We start from the raw sequence: 25,236 nt of genomic DNA, 5'->3' as shown, positions 1-25,236 counted from the left end.
CATTTGCCCCATTGATCTTAACCTTTGTATCCCTTTGTGCCCTGATAATCATATCTCTTCTGAATAGACACAGTTTCATTGTTCAAAATGGAAACCATTTCTCCTACTTGGTCCAATTGTACAGAAATAAAAAAAAAATCTTGGTATTACTTAGTTTCCCTATTTTTGCCAAAATTCAACATTTATGGATTATAGATTTCTCTTGTATTTACTGTGGTTTTATACAAGGTAATTGAATAGAAACCCATATGGGTAAAAAAAATATTACATATAAACAACTTCACTTTCATATATAGTGTAAAAAACCAGAACCCAGTAATATTTAATGTCCTTCATTGTTATATCTTTAAATCTTACCACTACAGGCAAATGTGAAAATCCTTAAATCGCTGGCCTCAGTGTTCCCATGTCAACTGGCATATGCTCAGGTTGGTGATCCTGCCAAAAGTCAAAGGAAAGTGTTTATGAGACAGAGCCTGATGGACGATTATTTTAATCCTGCATGTCCAGCACTGCCGGCAAGCTTGGTTTATGAATGCCTACTGCTGTTTTAATGATAAGACCTCTTAAACACAGCTGAATGCAGTGCACCAATGGATTATCTTCTTTTTTTTCTTCCCTAACTAGGAGACTGATTATTGATCTCCACCTGGATGCTCTTATTGAGAACACGCCATTCATGAATGCAAGCAAAAAGAATAATGGTGCACACTGCATGGGTAGTTTTAATAAACTGCAATAGAGACACAGTTTCCATGGAAAGAAAAGGAACCAATCCAATCTTAATGAAGTGTGTGCTTACATGACTGAAAAGTCTGTGGACATTCTATGGGCCATGCATTGGATAGTCCCGGGCATCTGGGTTTAACTGAGCACCACATTAGAGTGAATATAGGACCCCAAGGACATCCTATACTCCTACTCCAGGGAGGCTTCCAAGTTCTCCCTATTGCCCTTAGAATAGAAGCTTTGCAGGTAAGAATGGACAGATCTGACTACACTACTGGAACAGAGGGATTTGAACCCAGAAGTGGCTGTAGAGAAACAGAAGGGATATAGGCCCAGTGGGAAACTCGAGAATCCAAAACCTGAATACAGGAGGGTGAAAAGTAGATAAATTAATATCTCCAGGAGCTCTCTGAAGCTGCTTGAAAAACCAGAGAAGCCTTAGGTCAGGAATGAATGGTCCATTGGGCTTAACCCAAAACCTGTGACACTCAACCAACTAGAGATCTTTCAGATACACTCTGGGGTTCCAGGTCTTCTGCTGGTGGGAGGGTACATGAGATATGTATTTCAAATGTATCTGAGTAACTCTGTAGCTTGATCCAGAGTAAGAGATATTCATTCACTTGTTTACCACAGATTTTTTCCTTTCACTTTCAGAACCAAGGTGTTTTAAAGTTAGAAAATGTCAGACATAGTAATACTTATATGGGTTTTTATTCTACCAGGGTATGAGTGTGCATGTTAGTTTTTTAATGCTAAGAGAAGACATAAATTTTATATTCACCATTTGCTAAAGTAATTTTTGGAATTATACATCTGATGTTTTTATATTAAAAAACAAAGCAGAAGTATGGGAATAATTCTTCGATAGCAAGAACACATGCAATTGTGAAGATAAAAATGAGTGTATATACTAAGGAAGCTCCCTTCAGATGAGGGCCACAGAGGTCTCTACACCCCGCATAATGCCTGTCAAGGCATTAACCATACCACAGGCCCTCATCTCCTTGTATTTCAATTGTTCGAAAATGCAAGATTACAAACTTTAGCATAATACACTTACATTTTTCATATATGCTTTCTGAGTTCTGCATTACCTTAACATTTTAAAGGCCAAAGAGTCATTTAGGATAGAATGATCATTAGATTAGTATTATTAAAGACTGAAAATATTTGGGCAAGTATTGAGGAAGGCAATTCTTGAATGTGAGTGTGCATAAGAAGTACTTGGAGGTTTGTAAAAATACAAAAAAATTATTTGCCCCTACTTCCTAAAGATTCTGAATCAAGGGATCTAGGATAGGGTCCAGGACTATATATTTTCAAGGAAAACAGATCACCCTAATACACCTAACCCAAAGATTCAATTTGAGAACTAATTAGTAGAGACCAATTTCAGACCCAGTTAATGAGAAAAACTTTTCTCTTTAACCAGTTCCTTCTTGTGTTTTCTGGCTACAGTTGAGGTAAGTCAAGCTCTGAATTTAGCAGAAGTATATGTAAGAGGAACAACAGCTGTAATATTTAAAAAGGGAACTGGCTTTTTAAAAATCAGACCATTGCCAACAACAAAACAGGTAAGGCTAATTTGGAGAGAGATATAAACCCAAACTTGTTCCAGTTGTGTTGAGATGCTTTCTGCACAAATGAAGTTATTAAACCAAAAAAAAAAAAAAAAAGCCAAAGCTACACTTTCTCTCACATTAACTATGTTGCTTTTTTTTTTTTTTTTTTTTAGGATTTTATTTATTTATTTGACAGAGAGAGAGATAGCCAGAGCAGGAACACAAGCAGGGGGAGTGGGAGAGGGAGAAGCAGGCTTCCCGCTGAGCAGGGAGCCCAACACTGGGCTGGATCCCAGGACACGGGGCTCGATCCCAGGACCCGAAGGCAGACGCCCAATGCGCTCCACCAGGCGCTCCACTATGTTGCTTTTTAACATTTGAGTCCAACATCTACTTCGAGTAATAAAGTGCGGCACAATGGCTTTTCACCTGAAATCCCTGAATCCCCACCATCATTTGCCTGCTTAAACAATTTGCAAATGTTATGTGTTCCTGTATGAGGCATTCGCCTTCATCCCATCCCCCACTCCCAGAAAGTCTACAGTTATTTTAAGATGGACACTGACTCATAAGGTTAAGAACCTTTGAATTGGCAGTCTAAGGATGTTGGTTCTAATCTTAGCTCTGCTTCTAACTCGTTTTGTGGCCTTCAGCAACTCACTTCACCTCTCTACACCTCAGTTTTCTCATCTGTGAAATAAGAAAGCTGAACCAGAAAAATCTAACTATTCTTCTGGCTCCTCAGTTCTAGGAAATGCCAATAAAATGGCAACAACTGGGAGGACTGACATGGAATGTATATTGCCATGTCCATTGGTCTAATCTCATTTATGGGGGAGAAAAATAAAGCCTAGAGAGCTTTTCATACAATACCTTATGGTAAAAAATCAAGGACTGAACCCAGAATTTTAGACTCATACATCGATTCACTCTTTTATTCTAACACACAAAAAGTTTATAAAGCTGTATTCCCAGCTTACAGTTTTACTTATTGACCAAGGGAGCATTTCAAGTAGGATTTTCCTTCCTTGGCTGGGAGAGGGGTACAATGTGTCCTTTGGGGTTCTCTCCTAGATTTTCACAGGGAGAGAACATATGCTCAGGTCCCCAGAGAATTGTGCTCTCACACTCACAGCTGTATGACAGACAAGAAAAAGCTGTCTATAAGCTTAAAAAAAACAATAATCAGCATTTGCAAAAGTGCTCTGCGGTATCTTCAGGAAGTGTTCCAGGGAGAATTGCTATTATAAAATGATCACTAGGTTCTCTTCTTCTGGATCCTACTCCACATTCAGACATTAGTATTTTAGGTACATCAGTGATACTCATTTACTCATCCAAAGTTCAATAATCAGCAAGTATACCTGGCAACAACAGACCAAGTCCTTGCTCTCATGCAGATTACTGCCCAGCAAGGAACTGTGTCTCCTGGAAGGTCTGCCGCACTCCTGCCAATGTGGACTAAGGGCCAGGGAGAAGTACCGCCTTCCCAAGAAAAGGGCTCATGCTTCCTATAAATTGCCTTTTTTCAAATTTACAAACACAGCTCAGAAGAAACCCTATTACCTTAGTGTGAATCAGTTTACCCAAACAGCTTTCGTTGAACCTAATAAAGCATTAGACTCTGTATGTCTTTCCTCATTCTGTCAATACCTATTTGCTTATCATAATCCAACTCATTCAATAACACCTAGATCAAATTCTCCCTGTTCAATCTTCCAGTATGACTTTATCCTACCTACCTAAGAATGTACAGAGCAATCTCATTTACTTCTCTCATGCAGCACTTGAACTGTAGGAATTCTAGAACTTCACTGGTGTATAGGAATTATAAGTCATTGAGTTTAACTTCATTTTATGCATGGGAAAGAGTGGTCTAGAAAGTTGCAGAATAACTGTTAATGAATTATTACAAATCAAAGGGAAAGAACAGGAGAGCAAAAAAAAAAAAACATTTGTTCTGCACTATGTTCTTTGGAAGATATTTTAAGTACATTATTTCAACTAATTCTCAGAAAAATCTTGCTCAGTATATATATTTATTATAAATATTTTCTATCATATTAAATAATTGAAATTATTATAATATATTTTATATATATATATATATATATATATATATATATATATATATATATATAATTATCCCCATTTACAGGTGCAGTAATAAGTATCAGAGTGAATAAATAACTCAAACCAGGCCAAACAACTGCAAGTGATAGTTGGCAGAAGTGGGGTTCAAACACAGCTCTGCCTGAGATTGCCAGACCATTTTATGGACCATCTTATCCACCAGTCCCCTCTACTTCCACATGGGAGTCACAGAGATAAGAGGTAAAAGCATTGAAATTCACTGAGAAAGGGGATTTGGGCAGCCCCAGCAATAAATCACAGGTCCCCAACAACTTGGTCAAGGGCCTGCTTCTGAGACCAATTCCCCTTCCCCTATGAAGGCCCAAGAGGATGAAGAAAGGCATGAAAGAGCCATCTTTGTGGGAGAGAAAGCGATGAAGACTGGCAGAATTTGCAAGTATCTGAGCTTCTGGCTGCTTATCAATCAGACGGGCATTGGTAATCACGTTCTAACTTTAAGCTCCAGGAATGATAATAGCTGAGCAGTTGTAAAATGTAAAATCGGTAGGTTTCCAGCTTGTATACACCACTCTCAGAGGGAACAGAGGATCTCCTGATCCTTATTTCCAAATATTACCCATCTTATACACATAGGAGGTATTTGGCAGCTTTGCACACCAAAAGGTAGACAGGAATTGGGCATGATGGGTGAACGCAGCTGTTCCCCTGAGGAACAGTAACATTCTGTATCTACTTCAAGTGGACCTTTCCTAATTATTCTGTAATGACAGCCTAAGGACCACTAAAATAATGACAATAACCACACCTTCTGGATATTTAGAATTTTCCACTTTACAAAGTATCTTTACATACACTGTTAATATCCACAAAAACTATATAAAGTGAATAGGATAGTTATTATTTGTCCAATTTTTATTTATTTACATTTTGAACCATTTTTTAAATAAGGAAACTGAAGCTAAATGAAGTGTTCAAGATAATGTGTAACAATGTAAAAACAATAAAAGTTGAAGTTATTGAGGTCTTGCATTGGGCCACACACCATTGCAAAGTCTATGTAAATTTGCATACTTAATTTGCATAACCACTGCATGAAGTAGGCATCATAATCTTCATAGAAATAAATAATCCAAGGATTAGAGTGGGTAAAATGACTTCCCTAAGATCATACAGCAAGTTAGCACCAGAGCAGGATTCAAATCCAGGCTTAAATCAAAGCCCACAGTCTCAACCAAAATCCGACCTCAAGTCTAAATAAAGTAATAGGATTTCCAGAAGTGTCTTCATTGCCTGAGCATCTGGACTACTTAGCCTGACATGCCCTGCCTTTTGTGCCATTCTGAGGCCTCTGTATCACACCCCAAAATATAGAGAAGTTCAAGTTATTGAACACTTCCATCAAAATTTGTTAGTACCACTCTCCATAATCAGGTAGTTCGAGCAAAATGATCTATGTCAAGTAATGCAGCTACTTGACTCTGTTTCCCTTGTTGTGTTTATGTAGACTGAACTTTGTTGCTTTTCTCACTTTCTCCTATAACTACTGATGGTTACCTGCCCACATATGTGCAAAGCTGTATATAACACATAATGTGCATGCTCAAACAAACCTTTTCCATACTTCTTTCATGGGTTCAGAAAAAGAAACCTGAAGAACTGTGAAGAGAAGAGAGTGAAGAAAGGATATGTTAAAGCTCTTTTCCTTTCAAAGAGCAGTTCTCAGGTCCCCTTGCATATGGCGCCTGTGTGAATGAAAATGTGGCGTGTACTTGGGAAGTGCTGTAGGGCATGTGTCTCTGCATACATATGCATAATGTCCTTTTCACACTTTGGAGTTAACCAGATGCCTGGTTCTGCTGGAAGGGGTTTGGTAACCCACTTGAAATCATGAGGATTCATAACTCATTTATGCAAGCCGCAGAACCCCTCTAGATGACATCTCCTGCTCTAAAGAACGATTGAGACAAAGATGTAATAGAGCTGAAAATGACAATGAAATATTAGCAGCCGCAGAGTTTATATGAGGCATTCCGGGTAGATGAGGGAATTATGCAAGTCAGAAGAAGAGCCTTCAGGCAACATGAGAAGCAAAAACAAAAGAAGTAAGAATGTCTAGGTGTCAAGGACTAACTTTGTTACTATGGAAAAGACCCTGAGGCACTGATTCACTGTATAGGCAGGTATGCAGCCCTCAACCTTGGACTCTGTGCTAGCAAGGGCTGGGCAACACTGCTCCTCCATTCACACCTGACCTCTAAAATTACTTAACCCTCTGAAGAAGTGTGTGAAGGTTGGGGGTGGGTAGTTAGGATGGACCTAGGCTCTGCCTTGAGGCGGGACTTTAGGGTCTGATCCTGTTCTCCTGGCACCATCCTCCAATCAAATCATTCCCCATTGATTCTCAAAATTTTTTTCTGAGACACCAAGTTCATGCCATTTCTTTCAACTCCTTCATACCTCCTCCCCACCAACAACACCTCACTCAGGGATGAGATTCCTGTTCCGATGAGAATACAAAGCCCTTTATAATCCTACACAAATTTTTCACTTCCCTCCACATGGAGCTTCTTACATCTCCTAAAACACGTTCAGTTTACTGTACTTTTGCTCTGCTTGTCCCCTCTTCCTTTCTCACTTCTCCACTGGGCAAATTTCCTACTTATTCTTTTAAGCAACAGCTGACACATAAGCAGCTGGGTGAAGACTTGCTCAAACTCTAGGAAAGAGTTAATCATTCCCTCTGCTACGTTCTCATAACCCTGCACACATCTTTACTTGACCACTTAGCATTCACTACTGGAATTGTAGCTTACATATTTTAGCCTGCACAAAACTACGAATTTCTGGAGGGCAAGAACAATGCCTATAAATACACCTTTTTATCCTCTATACCAAGCAAAATACCTAAGATATATTAGCTTAATAAATACATGTTGATTGCAAAAAATGAATGAATGACTCCATTTCCCTCCCATGTGCTTTTAGCAAATTAGAATGATTCTTCATCATTCTTTGATATACTGTAGTGGCGTTATTGAAGGAAAAAAAGCTATCTCTGGAAGGCAACAGATCAGAGTACTGGCTTGGCATCTTTGTCTTGAAACCTATCCCTTTTGCCAATTTCTTCTTAACTATAAAGGACACCCCTCTGTTATAATGCTAGGGCTTTCTCAGGTCACAGGATTAAAGCTCCCAGGAGAGAAGTAGTGTTGTATGCTTCAAAGAGCTTGGGTTTTGTAATGAGATGGTCCTTGGCTCAAATCGAGGTGTAGCCTCTGGTAGTAATGGGAGCTAGAGCAAGTTTCAGAATCTAGCTGAACTTTAGGTCCCTCCTTGGTAAAATGAGGATGAATACTTACCCTATAAGGCTATTATCAAGATCAAATTAAATTATAGCTGCCCACAACATAGCTCATTGTAGGTTCTCAGTAAACTGTAACATTTATTTTTTACAGCTTCAGCCACAATCCCTCCACTTCTGAGCCCTCACAAAGTTCTTTTTTTCTTCTAGAATAAGGATTATCCTTGGTGGGTGGTTAGAAGATGGTTTATACACCATAATCATCTAGGGTGATTTTCCATGTTATACTCCCACATTCACTACTTGTGTAGTGTACTAGGACTGTTGCAGAGTTGTGTATATTTTGTGTATATTTTATTTCTCAGAAGTTATCATATAGAAAGGAGATTGAGAATCACTTCTCTAGAATTACCTTGGAAAGTCTTGCTCTTTATTTTCACAGCCATAATTCTAACTGGGACCCTAAACCTCTCACCTTAAAATTGGCATAGCTTCCTAGCTGACCTTCCTATTTAGAGATTTTCCTCTTGTCAATCTATCCTATATATAATAGGATTCCTGCTATTATATATAGGATAGATTGACAAAAGGAAAACGAACACTCAGTAGTCCCCACTGGGAGAACTAGTTACCTTTCTCCTGAGACCCCCTGCAAGCTCTTTCACACCTTTGTGCCTTTGCTTATGCTCTTGCTTCTAAACGGAGAGTCCTTCCCTTCCCTTCTAGTCTCTATCCCAGCCCAACCCATGTAGCCAAAGAATTTCTACGCATGGTTCAAGACAAACTCAGGTAGAGCTAACCATCTCCTCCACTGTGCCACCACTGGACCCAGCTCACCTCTATTATTGCATTCATCATATTCTGTTACAAGTTATTAGTTTATAGCCTTTCTGCTGTACTAGGTTGTGAATTCTTTAAAGGAAGAAATAGTGTCTTAATTATTCATGTATCTCCCCAGCAAGTACATACTCACTAAATTTTTACTGAATTGAATTGGATTGAACTGAGATGAAGCCCTGTTCACACCCCATTTCAGCATTTAACTTGCTACTGCCACCTCCTAGGATGGGTGTTATGTGTGTGTGTACAGCATGTACTTCTGGGGGTCTCTCATCATTTCCACATTTTTTTCCATAGGCCCTTTTCAGACAAAGATTGCACAAGAAGAGTTGCACATCTACCGGTCAAGTTCATTTCAGATCCCAGGGAAGCTGGGCAAGCTCTCTAGCCAACTCATGGATTGTGAAAAACAGCTTTTGTTAAAACACCTTATTGCTTCCTATTCATTAAATCCAAACTCCCTCCGGTGGACTGCAGGATGGTACTGCCAACTTGACTGAAACTCCACCCAATCTAACTGCCTGGACTGGCCTAGAATGTATAACTGCTTCTTTTTGCGATTGTCCTGTGAACAGGACAGGTTTCTGTGCCCACATGTCTCTCTCTGTCTAGTGGGTGACACTGCTGCAGGCTAGTAGCACTCTGGTATATTCATTCTTCTGTGATGAACGTGTTAGCCTCTTGGAGTCCCAGGAGTTGTTGGCTTATTCCTCAATTCAATGTTTATTCATTCATTCATCAAACATTTATTGATCCTCTTTCCTTACATCAAAGGCTATGGTAAGTCCTAGGGAAATAAAGATGCATAAGAAAAAGATTTTGGTGCTCAATTAAGTCACCCAGGACAGGGAGAAGATAGAACATAAACAAAGAATGACACTATAATAAGACAAGTGGAAAACAGATATATGGGCATAATGTCAGAGGGGCCCCAGTGGAAGCAGATAAAAAGAATCTGATGTCTTTTCCCACGTGTTAGCTCTGCAGGAAACCTGAAAGCACCCAACACAGACATCTTACTTGGGCCCCAAATATCCCTCGTGAACCCAAACATGGTGGAGAAAATTGCTAACCCTATCACAAAAATTATTGCTGCAGTTACGGGAGTGGCTCTGAGAGCCCAAATTTCCCCTCTGAGAAGCCTATCAGCAGAAGGGCTGTAGTGTGATAATAGAATAGTGTTGCTCTCTCATTGAAACATCTTAAAATCTCTGTTCTTCAGTATATGTAACACCCTGACTTTGACCAAGTATAAGATACAGTATATAACTGAGAAGGAAATAAAGATAAGGCGTACTCAAGAAGAACTTTCAATAAAACCCTGCTTCAGCTCTAACTCAACAACTGTGCTGTCCAGTACATTAGTCACTAGCCACAGGTAGTTATTTAAATGTAGATTACTTACAACTAAATAACATTACAGTTCTGCAGTTGCATCAGCCACATTTCACGATTTCAATTGGACAGATACCGAACATTTTCATTATCATAAAAAAGTTCTATTGGATAATGCTGCTCTAGAAAACAATCTAAAATTTGTATTCATTGATTCAACTATTTCATAATTTTATAACTTGCTTACTTTGTAAAAGACTCAGTTATGGCTTCTGGAGAAGGCAGATATTAAAAGTAAAAGTTACCTATTTTTGAAGGGCTCACAGTCTGGTGGGATGATAAATATTTTTTAAAAAGGAAAAAAGCTGGACATTGAGTAATGGATAGTATGAGTGCATGAGACAAAACAGCCTAATATATGCTCTAAAAAGTAAGAGAAGACCTCAAAGAAGAGGTGACACAACATGATTCTTGAAGAATGAGTAGTTACTTTCTTAATTTACCAGTGGACAGGGCACTAAAGATGGTGAGAACAGTACATATGGAATCACAGGACATGGAAGAGCTTAGAACCCTGCAAGTCATTTAGCATTCCTAGAGTGGAGTGTAAACTTCTGGGAAGAAGTCGGGTGAGAACAGGCTGGCAAGGTGGATGGCACAGTGTTCTAAAGGATATTGGGTGAGTAGGAAGCCAGAGGAAGAGAGGTTACAAATTATAACACAGCGATTAATAGCATTGATATTATCCGAAACTAGGTTTCTACTCAAAATCTGCCACTGTTAGCTTTATTATCTTGGCAAATTTTTAAATCTCTTGGAATCCCATTTTTCTCATCTGGAAAATGGTGTTAATAACCCTGCCAACCTTTTACGATTTTTGTGTAGATTAAATGAGGCCATGTGTTTGTCACAATGCCTGGCACGTGTTAAATAATCAAAAATGAAAGTTATTGTAATTTATAAAAGGAATGTGGAGTTATGAAAGGATTTGAGCAGAAGAATAAAATGATTATATTGTATACAGAAATAAGACACAAGACAATTACCTATGTCAATAATAATAATAAAACAATAGCTAATATTTACAGAGTATTTACCAGGCATCAGGCATGATTCCAAGCGCTTTAAATAAGCTAATCGTTTAATCCTCTCAACAACCCTATGAGGTAGGCTACCATTACTATCTCCCTTTTACAGATGAGGAAATGAAGGCACAAACAAGTTAAATAGTTTGTCTCACTACTAATAAATGACAGAATGGGATTCAAACCCAGACATCCAGCTCTTGAATCTCTATCCTTGGCTCCCAGGCCATTCTGCCTCTGTTAGAAATTCTTTGACAAAAGTGTGCCTGATTTTATATTGGATTATTTCCCACCACAGCATGGCTTCAAAATAATTTTATGTAAGTACAGATCTTCAAAACAACATTCTCACACCATGAAAGCTAGTAAGCCAGTATGTGTGCTGCAGAACTATTCCACAGAAGGTCATCTGGATAGAAACGGACAAATGCTTGATAAATTGTGTATCATTAGAAGGGTAGGTTCAAAGCTCCCTTGGATAATCCAGACATGATTGTAATTCCAGAGATTCCTCAACAATAGCGTCCGATAACAACCTCTCATAAAAGTCGGCTTTTTCTCATGAAAATGGGGCTAATGTGTGCCTCATAGGTTTGTAAGAAATATTAAATAAGAGAATGGGTAGAAAGGATTTTGCACGGTGTGTTCACTGACAAGTATCTCTTGTGGCTACAATTTTTGTTCTTTTAATTAAAGCATCATTGTCCAATACAAGGTCTGCTGAGTCTTGAAAAACCTTTCTTAGGACTCACTGGAACTCTCTTAAACATATTAAGGATGGAGAGGAGGGTATCATAGATGTGAAATTCTTCAAAACAAACATGTCCCAGTCTATGACCTAAATTCCAATTCTCCTTATTTAAGACCTTTTCTGGTTAAATTTCAAAAATACGTCCCTGTTTTTACCTGAATCTGGGCCCAGATGAGCCAACAAATTACTGTTTTTATTGACTGACCTCACCAAAGGACTCATCTCTCAAGGAAGTTCTTCCAGTTGTCTTTTCATCTGATAGTCTGTCCTTTAGTTTGATGTTCATCTCCAGGTAATTCCACTTTAATGAGTGAGATAACATAATTATCCTTCAAATTTGTTCCATGCTTTTGGAGCAGCCTCTCCCCGAGGAGCCTTGGCTAGCATGACCATGGTTTCTGCAGCATAAGGTACTGGCCTGGGTCTCAGCCCTGGCCAAGGGAGCATGCTCTTTCTTGCTGATGATGGCAAGTAATAATTATGGAAGCACAGATCCTCAAACCACAAATCCTCTATTTTTGTTCTTACAAATTTGGTAGAATCAGAAAGCAGATCTAGGCATCAGCCAGGAAGCCAGAGGAGTTGAAGTCTAGGAAGCCAGGATTTGGGAAGAAAAGAGGTTTAGGTGGCTGATATATAGTTCCCAGGCCCTGAGTTGAGTGAAATTCTTGGAGAGATTCAGCAGGATGGTGGCTGGTAGGAAAATCAGTAAGTTGAATGTTGCTTTGGCACTTGATTAAAAGCAGATTGTTGTGAGCTGAGTTGTCATGGGAATCTCACTGGACTAGAAAGCTCACTGTGGGTTTGTGGCCTAGAATTACCAGCTATGTGACCTTGAGCAAATCACTTAACCTCTTCTCTTCTCTGTTGTTTTTTCTTCACTAAAATGCAGATAATAATAGAAAATAATAAAAACAGCAGAAAGATTTTTGTTTTTAACTGAGAAAATATACAGTAGTTTATAATTTTACACATGCCTATAAATTTACAAAATACTCTCATGTAAAGAATTTATGTGAAAGCCCTTGGCAAGACTAGTGGCTCACAAGTGTTAACTAAAGTATAGTCATATCAATCTTTTAGTGGTGCATTCTAATGACTATTTTTAAGGCACAAAGAGGCTAAGTATCTTGACCAAGGTTTTGCTGGTGATAAGTTTATCCAGACAGTGTGGACCCTCACACAGGGGCCCCAAACACTCTCTAGAGGAGAGCCCTACAGTCACTGTAGCTTATCTGAGTTGCAAAGGCAAAAGCATCAGGTTGGTTCCTGAGAGACTGATGACAGCTACTCAGCGCCATCAGCCGACTTCAGGACTCCCACAGCAATGGCCATGGCACCACCCAATACTACTCCCTTGCTCTCACTTCCGAGTCTTCATACTCTTCCCTCTGTCTAAAATTACAATGTCTTCCCTCTTCTGTGCCAAGCCATATCTCTCCATTCCTTTAAATTCTCAGCTGAAGTCTCAGGGTCATGGGGAGTAGGGATTAAAATGGATTTCATCAGCCTTTCAGGATATTTAAGAAGCAAAACAACAACAAACCCCTTGTTCATCTTATTGGCATAGACGCAGACTCTGGGACCCTTGGTCCTACTCTGAAGACTCACCAAAGATAAGCAGAAGTTCAGGAATTTATAGCCTGAAAAGTGAGGCATCTATGACTTTAGATGGTTTGAAAGGGTATCTTATTTGATAGCAGCCAATAAAGCAGGGGACAGTGCCAGATCAGATAAGAAGAAAGAACATCTCCGGCCAGAATTAAAAAGGCTATTTTGGGATATGTCAAAAGGAGTAAAGCTAGATTGAAAATGACTGCAAAGGTGATTAAATGGGTGAGAACAAAGAGAACACTTCCTGAGTTCTGGCTAAGAAGAGAACAATTCTTAATCATCTTTTAATTGTACTTCATAATTAGCCAAATCACAAATGTCATGGTTAGGATTAGAAGATTTTTCATTAGGCAGACACTGTTCTGGATTTTTGCTAGGGAAAGTGTCGGGGGCTGGGGGGGGGGGGATGTGAGTACTGAAGGGCTTTCAATTTGTGTAGCGATTTGAGAAACTAGGTTTTATAAGCATATTTGTTCATAAAGCACATTTTCAAAGATACTGTTGTTCTATTTTTGTCTTTTTTCTCATTCCAAAGGAAATGAGAAACAGCAATGGAAATTTTTCCAGAGGAACAAAATCTCAGCAAACAGTGAAGCAAACAGCCACTGGAAACTGCTTATGAAGCTCCTAGAGATAATGGATATATGATATCATAGTTATGTTACAACATCTTCAGTGACAAGTGGTGAAGAGCAAGAAAATGCTGAAGTTCCATCTGAATGAGTTATTCCACACTAAATATTTTTAATTGGTATCACAGAAGGCATGGGAAACAGGTTAATTACTTACAGAAATAAAACAATAAAATCACCTCTAACAGGCATGCATATAATATATCAATGTATAATTTCTGCTGGGGAAGCAAACCCTTTCCAAATTAGAGGGAGTTAAGAAAAAGTCTGTGAGAAAAATAACCATACTTCTGAATAGCTTGCTGGTTACATCTTCATTCATTCTTTGAACATTTATCTAACACCTCTTATGTGTAAGACACTTTGCTCATGAATTGCAAAAACAAATTAAAATACATGATCTGCCCTCATGAAGCCTGAAATCTTGGCAGAAAAACAAACATTTTTTTTCCTCATCTACACCCTCTCTTCTCTCTACGTCTCTGTGATTTCATTTGGTTTATAGCTTTGAATAAGTTCTCCAGGCAGACTAGTATCTGAATGGTATCTCTAGCTGACCCATAATATGAGCAAGACCCACGTACCTAAGTAGGCCCAAGCAGGCCTGTTGGTCGTCTACACAGAAGGCGTAGGGCTCTCAAAACAAGTGTGTCCAAATCAGAGCTGGCCATTTCTCCCATTCCTGCTTCAGTCCAACCTCTACTAGTTGTTCAAGTCCATCAGCAAAAAAAGCTGATGTGGCAGAGAAACAGGATGTAGGAACAGACCCTGAAGGGCCCCATACTTGGTTTAATGCTCTGCTATCACTGTCCGAAGATTCCTAATAATTTTATCTTTCAACTTGTGTTTTGTATGAGAAGTCCAACGAGGCAATGGAACATGTGTATAAGGAGAAAAGATACCCAGATGAAAGGAAAACCTTGATATTTTAGTATCTTTACTGGTGTTTTTTTCCTGTTTTTGGAACAGAACCCCACATTTTCATTTTGTACTGGGGCCTGTAAATTGAGTAGCTGATCCTATGTATGAATATCACACAAATCAGATTCAGGTGGTATGGTCCTTCCCCCATGTTTGCACTCTATCCTCGTGGTGCTACCCTGCCCCATTCCTTTCCTCCTTGCTTCCTGCTGTGGGTTTTAAATTGGTCTGAGCATCGGCATTTGGTCTTTCTGTTCCATGACCCCTGGAATAGCTTGACTGGCAATGGACTTGGGGCTACCACTGCATCACAGCATTTCCCCACATGATAGCACTTGGCCCTTGGATAGATCTTCTCTAACCTGTGTGCGTTCTCCAGAGCAACAGGCGATGATACTCAAATGGTTTCTTATTCTTTCAAAAGGATGTGCTCTTTTTGTACCATGTAACGGTCAACAAAATATCTTTCTGACAATCCATGGAAAGTCTAAAAAATAAAAAGAGGCACAGTGAACCTCTTATTGCAGCTTTCTGCTTTGAAAATCAGGGTTTGCTCCACAGGATTTGACTATTCCATTTGACTTCTCCATTGACAAAGCCAATGAAGATTTGCATCTTAAATTTCACAACTTTCCAATGACAGTTTCAAACTCTCACTCCCCAAAAGCAGAAATGTTTTTGAAATCCCAGGAGTACTCTTTGAAGAAAATCTCTTCCCCCTCACAGTGCTTAGTAGAACAATGTCCTATAATATATTTTGCAAAGTACAACTAATTGAAGCACTTTGTCTTTCTTAGTTTCCTACATTTCAAAATACATATTATGTATGTAATTTTGTAAATCAGGTGTACTGTATGCCTTACCTTTATGTATTTGGGAATTTCATCATTTCTTAGTTTTTTAAAAAAAATGTCAAGGAAATCTACAAATTTGGGGGGCAAGGCATCTTCAAAAAACATATCTATAAGACCCACAGAGATCTTAATGAGGTTTGCTTTGGTCAAAAATGGCAAAAGGGAAGAAGTGAAAGATTACCTTTTTCTTCACTTAAAAAATAGGCATCATAGGTTGCCACTTCACAGTAATGTCTTAATATTCTCTCATTTAATTATGTAAATCATCAAAGAAGGCTGCTGTTTATGGTAATTTGCACGTGTGGAGATCTGCTTCCCAAGGTAAGCTAATTTAAATCAAATTATAACTAAGGGAGATTTACCACTTGTTGATTTAGACAGACAATCATTTATAACTCCACCAAACGGCTAGCGAAGATGGCAGGATTTGAAAAGTGAGGTGAAACAGTGGTGATCCCGCTGTGAAAGGAATCAGCTGAAACGCTACGGTAGGATTTAGTATTCCTATTGATGTCAGCAAGAACTGAAGCCAGCCTCTTTTGTGAGGGAAGTGATTAGTGAATACCATTGACCCTCACTACCTCCACATTCAAGCCTTCCTTTACACATGAAGTTAAAGGCTGTTCTTCCCAACTAATTCACCACTGTCTTTTAATACAAATCCAGCCCTCTTCAGAATCTGCCTGCATTCTAGTTGCATAGTTGTACCAAGTGCTGTATGTAACGGAAAAAAGACCATTGTGAACCGCTGAAGTGTTCATGTGTCCCCAGCTCCTTTCTTTTCTTTTTTTTTTTTAACCATTAAAGATACTCCATTTCTGTTTGAGAAACTAAGCATGTACAAATTCATTCTTTGTTTTAGGGGCACATTTGTTACAGTGAATCCCTCCTTAGCTAATGCGACTGGCCATGTGGGTCTCTGATAGACCAAGAAAGGTACACCTCCTCCTGGCTGCTGACACAGGTGTCTGTGACAATGGCCACAACTTGGATTTGGCAACAAGTTGTATAGAAAGTATAGCAAACTGATTAAGAGAGTGGGCTTAAGAACCAGAGAGAACTGGGTCCAAATACCCATCCTACCACTCACTTGCTAAAAAATCTTTAAGAAATTTCCTCAGCCTCTCTGAACCTCATTGTTCTTATGAAAATATAGCATTAATTATACATTATTCCTAAGATTCACATGATGACTTAACAAGCCAATGCATATAAAGCACAAAGCTTTACATAAATGTTCATCTTCAAAAAATAGCAGCTATGAATAATAACAATAACAATGATGATACTGCAGTGTTATACATGGAAAATGAGCGATTTCCAATATACTTATGGCTAAACAGTAAACAAAACCTTTTTCATTCTCCATAAGAACTTGACCTTCATTTAACTTTCAAGCTGGGTTAATCTTTTAAGAGTAATATGTTGGCTGTGTTGCTAATAAATGTTGCTTATGATGAATTGTGGCCCATGATTCAGAAATTGCATCTGGATTGGGAGACATGTACATGAACTATAAACACCTGGTAGGAGACCACCTGGGACTTCCCTGGGTGTGCTGAATTTGTCACTGACATGTCCTTTGTGGGGACCGTGGAAATTATGCCTGTACTATTGTTATTATAAGAGAAACTGGCTCTTGGAGCATGCTGCTTTGAAGTAGCTGCCCAATTTAGACCCTTTCTCCTTGCAGCTGGCCTGCACTACACAGAATTCTGTGAAGACTCCCACAGAAGAGAAAAGCCTCGGGATGTCCTGCCAATATGCTAGGTTTCCTATCCAGGTCCATCTAAGTGAATATGCTGCCCCAGTATCTTCTATGATAATCTTGTGGGTCTGAAAGCTTAACTATGCCCAAGGAAACACTCTGTAGATACTGAAGAATATTTCAATTTATTTTTTTGGCCACTAAGGCATATGTTTGAAGACTAAGAGTATGGTGACATTCGGATAATATAGGTTCTGGATCAATTATGGATATCTATGGAATACCAACAATTTCCCCTGCTTATATGTATTTTCCCATTTCCTTGAGGGGGACATTTGTGCTACGGATGATTCTTAGGGACTGGTGAAGCCATCTGGGGAGGCCAGAGACTTCTTGATTAGAGTCAGTTCACAAATGTAATCTTCTCAGTATGTCACATGAAGGTGGCCAAATGGAAGAAAAACACAGACCTGCTGGAGATGAGTTTCTCTCCAGAGACCTCTTCAGTGGCCCTCTAAATGGCAATGGCAACCAGAGATATCCCTCATTTTCATTAGAAGACTTTACTCACCCTGGTGGCAACCTGGGGTTCCTGGAGAGAATTAAGCCCTAGTGCCACAAAGCATCTATATTAGTTTCTTGTGGTTGCTGTAACAAATTACCACAAAGTTAGTGCCTTAAAACAACACAAATTTATTATCTTACAGCTCCAGAAGTCAGAGGTCTGAAATGGGTCTCACTGGACTAAAATCAAGGTGTCAGCAGGGCTGTGTTCCTTCTGGAGGCTCTGGGGGGGATGATCTATTTTCTTGTTATTTTCCAACTTCTACAAGCTGCCTGCATTCTCTGGTTTGTGATCCCTTCCCCCATCTTCAAAGCCAGCTGCATAGCCTCTTCACATCGGTCTCTGACTTTGACCTTTCTGCCTCCTTCTTTGACTCCTTCTTTGACTCATTCTGGTGATTATATCCCACTCACCCAAGCAATCTAGGATAATCGTCCCATCTCAAGATCCTTAACTTAACCACCTCTACAAAGTCCCTTTTGCCATGTGTGTACAGTAACAGATTCACAAATTCTAGAGATTAGGAAGTGACTAGTTTGTGTGTGGGGCCACTACTCTGGAATCCTTTGTTTATAATAAATATATAATATATAATATATATATAATATAATAAATTAACTTATCTCTTGTGCAACTAAAATGGTGCCAGTTATGTACCATCCCCAGAAGAATTGAGAAAACAGTCATTCAAATCATTTTGGTGTCCTATGAATTGGATGAGTAATTTCAGTTGTGAAAGAGTGCTTGGTGAGAACAGTACCTTAAATGAATAGGAAATGAGACACTTTTAGTGACAGTAGTTTTACAAATTCTTTTAAAAATTGGATAGAAAAGTAGGCAAAGGAGGTGGACCATAAAAATTAAGTGTGAGCCCAGAAAGCATATGGTGGTGATTTTAAGATGCATTGTTGGGTGTAAGTATATCTATTAAGAGAGAGAGATTAGGGTAACAGGAGTGGGAGAGAATGTAAATATGAATAGCTGGTGCCCCTAAATTCCATCTTTTCTAAAAAGGTACCAGCTATCAAAGTTGTCTTTCTTTCTTTTTAAAAAATATAGCCTTTATTCTAATGACCCTTGCATACTTCAGTGACTACTCCCACAAGAAATATTCCGCAAAAAAATGCATGTGTGTAAAAACCATACAAGAGCTAGTTTCACTCCTCTTGCCAAAAAAATCAATAGTTGTTTCTGTCCCCAAATTTCATCTTGGGCCTCTGTGTGAAATTTAGTGTTGATAGGTCATTCCAGTCAGTGTGAGTTTATATACAATTTAGTATTAATTTCCAGCCAACTGGAAACGAAGGAACTCCAGTTAAACAGAGTCACTTCTCCCTAGTATGCTTGACATTGCCTTTTAACTAGTAATAGGAGCCATTGTCTGACGGATTGATCCTTACAATGATCACATAATGTCCAGCAAGAAGGCTGGAAGATTCATTTACTGTCACTACTTATTTAGAGCTGAGTGAAGCCTTTGTTATAAATTTTAGGCTACCTCGTTTGGCATTAGAATGTTTTCTATCATAAGAAAGAGTTCTGCAGTGGTAGACAAGAAGCCTGGCTGTGGTCGTGGCTCTGCCAGTATCCAGTGTGTATTTGCCTGGAGTGCAGTTCTGATAGCCAAGGAACCAGCTGGTTGAGTGGGGTTACTGATGGCTTATTTGGGGTAAGCTTTTATAGGAGAAATGGGAGCTGCAGTCCGGTAGAAGTCTTGGAATGTCTCTGAACTGAAGAGGAAATACTTTCAGAAGGGAAAGTAGAACAAAAGGGGTTAACTTGTCAGACTGTGGTAAACTGAGGAAGCAAGTGCTAAATTCAGGAAGGAAAGCTCAAAGCAGAGCCACGAGTCTTCTTGACCATGAAGAGAATAAGAACTGGGATAACAGAGAATTTGAGTTGCACACACACCCTTGCAAGACCTAGACTCTGTTTCTGACTCACATCCCACCCCCATGTCTTGATTATTAATTACTAAGGAAGGCTAACATTTCAGACAATACAGAATGGAGGGGGAAAAGTCAGTCTAGTCTTCCCTGAAGACAGATCCCCAAGCTGGTAAAGAGAAAACAAAGGTAACTAACTAATATAAATGCTATGAAGGAAGAAGTCTACTGAGAGAATCACAGGAGGTTACCCCCTACTAATGTCTCCAGGAAAGACTTCTCTGAGGAATTTATATTTAAACAAAATTAGAAAGAACCCTAGGAAGCCTTAGATCTTGATAGAATTGTATATTCAAATGTTTCTTGAGGCAGGAAAGAACTTGTTCTGTGTAAAGAACTGGGGAAAAAAAAACAACGACAACAACAATGAGGCTAGATCAAGGTGAACAACGGAGGTGAAGTCAGAAAGGTGTATGTGGTAGATTACTCCCAGGAAAATATTCACTTCTGCCCTCCTACCCCGTCCCGTGGATGAACATACTTGCCAACTTCACTGTTGTTGGACGGAGCCACGTAACTTGCTTTGGCTTCCCGATCGCTGAGCAAAATTTGCTCACACTTAAAGCTGGCCTCAGCCATATCACTTCTCTGGCGAAGGGGACATTAGCAAATATGATGCAAAAACATGTTTAAAATGTGCTTGCACAGAGGAGCTCCCTCTATGGCACTGCTGTCACTGTGGGGAAAGAACATGCCCTAGGTAGTCCACTGGTGATGGGAGACGTGAGCAGCCGACACGGATCCAACACGCAGCTCAGAGTCAAGTCCATCTGAGTCCTACCTAGATCAGCCAACATCCAGCTGATCTGAAGATGCTTGAGTAAGATTAAATAATTGTTGTGTTAAGCCACCAACTTTTGGAGTGTCTTGTTATTTGGCATTATTATGGGAATAGCTGACAAGAGTATATAAGGATCATCTTACAGAGCTTATGGGAAAATAGCTGGAGAGTTTTAAGTAGGGAGTGATATGATATGAATCATGGTTATTGAAGCTCACTCTGCTGTGAGAGGCCAGCAAGGAGGGGGCAGTTGAAATGGTCCATCCGGAGAGAATAGCAGCAATGGAGCAAAAGGGAAGTGAATATATTTGACATAAATCTTAGAGACAGAACAATAATACTTGCTAATGAGCTATATACAGAGAGAAAGGAAAGTGAAGAACTCAAGAGTGACTCCCAGGTTTCCAGCCTGGGCAACTGGGTAGAGAGTAGAACACTTTGGATTTTCCACCTTGCTATTTTTCTCAAAATAATTTAAATAGCTCTACAGTCAGCACAGCATGAATTACTTAATTGTACTTTATGTTGGGTGTTGGTTTGTTTCCTTTTTTATTCTTTTATCAAAACTCAACAGTTAACCTCTAAGTATATTTAATTTTCATATATTTTTGATGGGGTGTGTGTAGATTCCTAGAAATGGGACAACTAAGTCAATGCATTTCAGTAATGTCTATTCTTTTTTCCTCTCGAGAGTCCATTCCTTCCCATAGGTAGGAAGTGAAGTATGACATATGGCAGAAGCACATTCACAAAGAACAATATATTTCACCTTAGTGAAATGTTACAGCCTCCTTGAGGTTCCTAATAATACCAACAGCACACTTACATAAAATGTTTAAATGTGCCAGACACTGTTTTAGGTCCTTTATGTATACATTAGCTGACCTAATCCTCACAACAATTCTAAGAAATACATACTAAATTATTCCCATTTTAAGAAATCTGAGGCCGAGGCGCTAAATAATTTGTCTCTAAGAACATAAGAAGTAGTTGTGCAGAATTCGCCATGTCTGGAGTAAAGATGATGCTGAAACATTTGTTAGTTCACCACAGGTAACTTATGTGGACTTGTAAAGAAATTGCTTCTCACTTTTGTATCAAATAATCCTTGTGCTTATTCTAAGGAAACAGTAGATTTTTATCTGATGAGTGCTGTACCAAATAATTACTTGTTTTTCCTAAGCAAATAGTAGATTTTTATTGGACAAACTTTGTAACTGATGAGGTTCTACCTAGAAAATCTGTAGCCAAATGTCTAGCTCACTTGGGCACATGTCTAGGGCTTTATGCATGTTTATCCTCATTCCTGGTCCCTGTTATGCTTCTAATCTTCTTTTATTATTTACTTCTAATTTTAATTTACACTGTGGTGGATTTTATATATCCTGTAAGCTTCCTTAAATCCTTTCTGAAACAAAGGAAGATTAAATAAATAAATAAACAGACTCAGGCAAGTCTTAAAAAAAAGAGTATCAATATAAAAATAAGTCAATGGCTATGAATCCTACAGAAATTATATTTCATTAACAGTGGTCTCTAGCACTTCCAATTCTTTTAAGTGGTATATTTGATAGACTCAATCAGGAAATGGTACCTGAAAGAGTCCCCCTTTCCAAGCCAGAAAGCTCTCATGCAACCAAAGAGTAATAATAACAATCCTTAGAACAGTAATATAAATTTTTACATAATAATAATGACATTTATTGAGTGCTTACTACTCTCCTAAGTAGCAGAATTTAGGTGGACACTAAGCACTTTATAACAAATTACCTTATTTAATCCTTACACCAATCCCATGAGGGCCTTACTGTCATATAAACATGCTACAGATGCAGAAACAGATTTCAGGGGGTTAAATAATTTGCCCGATGTCACAGAACTCTCACATGGCAGATTTGGGGATTAAACTGAGGTTTGTTTAGCACCCAAGCCCATGTTATTAATTACACGATATTTACATATATTCCTAGGATAATGAGCTCCCAACTTTCTTTAAAATTATCACTGATCTTTTGTTTTAACATTGTCTGCCCTGATGTAACACTCATCTGAATCAATCTGTCAACCAATTACTCAGAGGAAAGAAATGAGCATTTATTGAATCCCTCCCACATGGTAGGTGTGAGATTAGGCGTTTGAAACTATTGATTTAATTCTTATAACAATTTCAAGTTCCCATTTAAACTTGAACATATTGGGACTCAAAAGGTTTGTTACTAATCCAAAGTCACAAAATTAGTTAGGACTGAATCTAAATGCCTCCAAATCCATGTTTGCTTTATCTTTTCCACTAGTAGAGTGCAAGCATGACTTTGGGAAATTACAACTTTAATGCGTCTCAACCTTCTCATCAGTAAAATGGAATAATAAGGCTTGCTTACATTTTCTAGATAGTGTGCTCAAGAGACCACACTTAACAATCAGATGGGGACAAAAGGAATGAAATCTTGCCATTTGCAACGAAGTGGATGGAACTGGAGTGTATTATGCTGAGCGAAATAAGTCAATCAGAGAAAGACATGTATCATATGATCTCACTGATATGAGGAATTCTTAATCTCAGGAAACAAACTAAGGGTTGCTGGAGTGGTGGGGGGTGGGTGGGATGGGGTGGCTGGGTGATAGACACTGGGGAGGGTATGTGCTATGGTGAGCGCTGTGAATTGTGTAAGACTGTTGAATCGCAGACCTGTACCTCTGAAACAAATAATACATTATATGTTAAAAAAAAAAAAAAAAGAAGAAGAAGATAGCAGGAAGGGAAAAATGAAGGGGGGGAAATCGGAAGGGGAGACGAACCATGAGAGACTATGGACTCTGAGAAACAAACTGAGAGTTCTAGAGGGGAGGGGGATGGGGGATGGGTTAGCCTGGTGATGGGTGTTAAAGAGGGCACATACTGAATGGAGCACTGGGTGTTATATGCAAACAACGAATCATGGAACACTACATCAAAAACTAATGATGTAATGTATGGTGATTAACATAACATAATAAAATTTTAAAAATTAAAAATAAATAAATAAATAGGTGATGGGGATTAAAGAGTGCACCTGTTGTGATGAGCACTCGATGTTGTATGAAAGTATTCAATCACTAAATTCTACACCTGAAACTAATATTACACTGTATGTTAACTAACTGGAATTTAAATAAAAACTTTAAAAAAACCCAGTCAGATAGGGAAAATTACTTCCCAGGGCTGTTATTAATGAAGGATTTTTTTGTGTCCTAGAAGACTGTTCACCACAGGGGATGTAGCCACACGTCTAAGCTGCCCCCTAAATTAGTCTGATAAAAGGAAGCCAGCAGGACCATGATGGAGCCACCCAAACAGCAGAGCCTGAAAGTGCACACGCCCTCATAATGACCACGTCTGCAAGCAGTGCTCTTCCTCCCTCTTCCTGATTTACCATTGTCTCACCCCTACTGCACTTGTAAGTAAGCCCAAAACAGAGATAAATGCTCCTGCCTCTGCACCCAAGCCCAGCTAGCCTGCAAGATAGTTTAATTCTAGATAAAACAACCCATGACTTGGGTTGATGTCTGGTCTCTGTGCCATGCTTATGTGGTGGCCGTTGAGAACACGCCTGACAGACCCCTAACTACTGGGAATGTAACTAGCTAAGGCCCCCAACTGCTGCCCTCTGAAATCCAGCCCCACGCCTGCCCAGAGCCCATGCTTCCCACAGGCTACTGCCAGTCAGTGACTGAGCAGGCCAGGACACTAGGACAGGGCAGAGCCTGGGAGACAGACTTCTCTAACAGCCAGCTTTGGCTGCAGGACTCCTTGATGTCCCTTGAATGTTCATGTGACTGCATGCCCGTCTAGGAGCTTCCCCCTCCTTGCCTCCGTCACTGGGGCCAGTCTTGGATCAAGGTCTGACATTTCACCCAGATTCCACCTCTATCTCCTTATTGTCACTCAGAGGCATTTCCCCTCGTAAAATCCTCATACATTTAATCCCACATTGGCCAGTGCTGCTCAAAGGACCCAGACTCACACAATTTATAATGTTTCCTGCTGCTTTGGTTTCTCTTAATATGACCCTTCAAACTTTTCCCATGGAGCAGTAATTGATTCCCCTAAACCCCAAGGTCCAGCTGGAAGCTTTTCCTGTTGCCTCTTATCTTTACTTCTTTTAGGATACCTAAGTAATTTTATCATAAATTATGGTTGTTTATCTAAATATTTTATCTCCTCTACCAGATGTTGAGCCCCTTGAATGTATGGCATCAAAACTTACTGATACATTTTATCACTCTATGCCAGGCATTGTGTGTGAGTTTTACATATGGTACATACCTATGTAATCCTCATCAACACTCTGCTAGGTATACCTTATCAATTCCACTTTACAGAGAAGAAAATTGAAGCCCAGAGAAATGAAATGCCGTGCCCAATGCTGCACAGTTAGTAGTAGACCTTATTTTGAATTTGGGCTTTTAGACTAAATCCTGTGCTCAAATTATAATTCAACCTCTGTCAAAAGCTCTTGCTAATATAATTTAAGT

At 39.2% G+C, this 25,236-nt stretch overlaps 1 protein-coding gene across 1 annotated transcript in view; it reads right to left on the bottom strand.

Moving 5' to 3' along the window:
• Positions 1–25,236, bottom strand: part of SEMA6D (semaphorin 6D) — a 593,940-nt gene that overhangs the window by 381,215 nt on the left and 187,489 nt on the right. The window contains exon 2 of the mRNA XM_032417865.1: positions 358–438. The gene's annotated coding sequence lies outside the window, so the exon portion shown is untranslated. The remainder of the gene's footprint in view (positions 1–357; positions 439–25,236) is intronic.

Source organism: Phoca vitulina, unplaced genomic scaffold (genome assembly GCF_004348235.1).
Source record: "Phoca vitulina isolate PV1807 unplaced genomic scaffold, GSC_HSeal_1.0 scaffold20, whole genome shotgun sequence".
NCBI classification, from domain to species: domain Eukaryota; kingdom Metazoa; phylum Chordata; class Mammalia; order Carnivora; family Phocidae; genus Phoca; species Phoca vitulina.
This window is presented reverse-complemented; position numbering and strand designations above follow the sequence as displayed.